Raw genomic sequence first — 4,007 nt, forward strand, 5'->3', positions numbered from 1 at the left:
AACACTGTCTGCTCTGCTGCACAACACCTAGTTAGTAGGGTAAGTATTTAAGTTCCACATACATACTGTACTCCCCCTTTAAGATAGGCCCAGGTTTACCTTGCATTTGTACTTATAAGTAAATCCAGACATCACAGAAAAATTGAATTGGATCCATTCTATTTGACACGACACAAGACAGCTCATTTGTAAAGTTATTCAGCAATTGTTATTATGGTAACATCGAAAGATGACATGCAGCGCCAGTAGCTAAACAACACATTATGCAGTACCAAACAAAAGCGCTAAGAACATCCAAAACCACTGTTTTAATTTATGGTCGATGCTCTGAGCATTCATCTCGGTTTGTAAACTTGGTGTCCAAGGTCAAAAAACACCTTGGAAATAAGTTACAAATTGAACGCAGCATTATTGTGTGATACACTGTTTTTCTCTGTGGTGTTGCCATAGCTAGTTCAGTGCACTGTAAACCCGAACAAGTTAGCAGTACTCAAAAAAATTTGTCAGCAATCATTTGCCACAATTTTTTTGAGTTAATAAACTCCAACATTATTCTGAGCAATGCTTAAACATTTAGAGTTTGTGTTATATGTAGTCAATGATTACATCCAAATTGAAATTATGATGAACTCAACTTAAATATTTACAGAAACTGCAACTCAAAAAATAATCATTCATGTCTTTAATTATAATAAGCAGAGTGAACTGAATTATCTATAAGTATAAAAAATAATTTCATGTTCAATAAACTTTAAAATTCTAAGAATCTTTAACAAAAATTACTACAACTCAAAAATGTTGACTTAACAAAACTTGAAAGACTTAAAAGATTTGTGGCAAATGATTGCCTTACTTTTAGTAGAACTGACTTAAAAAACAAGACATGTCAACTGTCAAGTAAATCAACTTTTTTATATTTAACAGTTGAAAATAACAAACTGTTCTGCCCACACACTTCCTTTACTGTTTCTAACAATTATTTTGAATTATTATATGAAGTTGTAATATCAAATAACAATTATGTAATAAAGATAGATAAGATAAAGATAATTACAACCTGAAAATAAATGTAATGGCACATTACATTGGGAATCTTTAAAACTGTGCCTTCAGCACCTCAGTGGTGTAAATTGTTTTATTACTTGCAATATAACTTTGGTCAGCCTAAAAATGAAGAATAAAATCTCTACCTTGGAGCAGGAACAACTGTTACACATAATTAACAGTGCAATAACAAGTTTAGCCTAAAATGTATAGAACAGGAACTTCAACATGAACAGTGCTCCACATTTGACACTGGCTATGTTACTGGCTAAAACAAACCAGACGTTTCACCAGATCCACAATCTACATACGCAACATCAAGTCATCCTTCAGTGTTTGCAGCCTTGTTGAGAGTTTGCAGTCATCCAAACCAAGTAAGATTTTCTGAGTGAATTCAAAAGTGTTCATAAGCCCCTTTGGATAGCTGAGGTGCAGTGCGTAGATTAGGCCAAACATTACCAAAAAAGCATCAGCAAGTCTTGGTAGGGTAATCACCACAACACCCTCTAGTACAGCAGTGATCTTCACAGGGTTGTTAAAAGAGTCACTGATGCATCCCCCAGATTTGGCTCAACTTTATCATCCTGACAGAATGAAACATAAACTGTTAACTAATCACATCCAATAAAACACAATACACACCGAGGGTGTGACAAAGAAAGAAATTTACATATGTCATGAAAAATGTGCATAACAAAACTGTTAACCCATTTTCATTAACTTCACTGAGCTTTTGATTTGCAGTTGAGTTCATGTTTGTATGTTTCTACATGCAGGATCAGAATTCCTTTATTAATCCCTGGAGGGAAATTCTTGGATTAATGATATTTGACTTTGTTCTTTATTAAAATGATTAATAAAAACAGCGAGCATCAAGTAAACAATCAAGGTGTGAAAATATAAGGACAGCATGTGAAAATTAGACAGCTGGGTAGCACTTGCACACTTACAGAAAGAAAGATTTTTCCTAGTAAATGAAAATAAGAATGGATGAATACAGGATGGGTCCAGTATTTCTATTTACAATGACTTACCAGACGTGTTTTGAAAAATGCAGAGACTTCCTCGCTCAGATAAACAGGAAGAGCATGTAAAACAGTTGTGCGCCTTGTGGTAATATCATGTAGCTCCTGAAAGGAAAGAATCAGAATTCCTTTATTTATGCCCGAGGGGAAATTCTTTTAAAATGATATCAATTCTGAGAAAAAATGTACTAATCACACATGATGTCAAACAGTTGCAATGAATTGAAGGATGGATGGAAAAGGCTGAAAATCACCTGTTCATCATGGACTTTTAGAATGTCAGCCAATGAATCTGCGATCTTTCCAGTTTTGGAAGCCTGCTGTCAAAAGAGTGTCATCAAGCGAGGAATATGATGGTCATGCTCGCTGTAAAATGTGTTGGGCAGGTTCTGGTTAGTTATTGGGTGGAACTCTGCGGACACCTTTATATAAAAAAATTGGGACAGCAAAGTAACAGTTACACAATTGGATACAAATGACTACCAAAGGAAAAACAAGTTAAACATTTTGATCCATCTTACCTCAGATTCAATACAAAGAGCAGGCTAGAGGCTCAAGAACTCTTTCACAGGTGGGCAGGACATTATACAACATACACTATGTTATATCGCCACAAGGCAAAGGTGGTCTGCATCATTTTACTAATGAGAAGTAGGTTTCTTTCAGTCTGTTTTACTTCATCAACATTGGCTTGCCTCAGATGTTCAAGACCTGATGAATTCTGTCCTTCAGGAAAGTTGGGCAGGAAGTTGCCTTCGGCACGCTTTGGTCGTTGTCTGGGTTACTTCGGCTTCTTTTTCCACTCCTGACACCCGGCCCTTCTCATCTTGGTCCTGTAGTTGTCCATTTTAAAGTTGAAGCTGTTCTTCCAGCCATTCCATCCAGTGTCAGATCCTGCTTCTTTTAAACAAGAATGTTTTGCGTCAAGAGCCTCATCTTATTTACATGGCAGCATGTTATTTCTGTCAGTGCATGGTCGCGTGTAATTCTCCTCTACTATTCTAATGTATCTTGCATGGCACTGGACACACACACACATTGACAATGCCAAGCCAAAAAAGGCACGCTTTTCTAACCCTAATATGAGTGATTCAATTTCATAAAATGATGGCCAAGTCCTTAAAATGTTTGTGTAGGTGACTTTATCCTTCGCATATAGCACGATGAATATTCCACTATTCCAATTATCCACTAATGATGTACCTAAATTGTCTTGTTAGCTTGCTAACACTGATACCTGTGTGGCTAACACGGCTCAACTTCTCTATGTTCGAAAACGCGCTGAAACCAACAAACACTAAATAATTCATCTTAAAAAAGAGCAAATACAATTTTGACTGACAGGTGAAATCTGTGATGATTGGTCTACGTCTGCTCTCCTGCATCCGTCTCCCTTTAGTGACATTCATCATATCTGCATATCTGCCCAAAATGTTCTAAGGTGTGGGCAAAACCAGAACATGTGTATATGATCAGCACGCTAGCTTTTACAGCGGGGTCAGGAGGGATCAACATCAGAAAAAGTTTTGGCCAGTTTGGCCCTATTCTAGTGCACTCTTAAATGAATTTTTGGTTGAATCAATCTATGTCTAGCACAGGGGGAGGAGGAGTGTACTAAATCCAGTGCAGCCTCCCACTGATCCTCTCTCATTGCCACTCCAAGGTCCTCTTCCCAAAAGTGTCTAATTCCTGGCAGGAATTGAGGAGTGATGTTGCTAATGTGAGGATAAAGTACTTAGATCAAGCCTCTTCTATGTGGGGATAAGGAGAAAAGAGTGTCAGTTGCATTATCTGATGGTAGATTTGGGAAGGAAACAAAGTTTTTATGCACAAAATGTCTTACTTGGAGATATCTATAGGAATAGGATATAGACAGGTCACACTTTTCAGAAATTTGAGAGAATGAACCAAATTTACCTTGAAAAAAGAGATTGAAAA

General features: G+C 36.9%; 1 long non-coding RNA gene across 1 annotated transcript; it reads right to left on the bottom strand.

Moving 5' to 3' along the window:
• Positions 1–839: 839 nt before the first annotated feature.
• LOC124055563 lies at positions 840–2,865 on the bottom strand. Its single transcript, XR_006842714.1, has 3 exons — positions 2,324–2,865; positions 2,079–2,174; positions 840–1,628 (listed from the first exon to the last, which is right to left on the bottom strand). It is a non-coding gene; the product is annotated as an uncharacterized LOC124055563 (long non-coding RNA).
• Between the last annotated feature and the right edge of the window lie 1,142 nt (positions 2,866–4,007).

This window comes from Scatophagus argus, chromosome 24, assembly GCF_020382885.2.
Source record: "Scatophagus argus isolate fScaArg1 chromosome 24, fScaArg1.pri, whole genome shotgun sequence".
NCBI lineage: Eukaryota > Metazoa > Chordata > Actinopteri > Scatophagidae > Scatophagus > Scatophagus argus.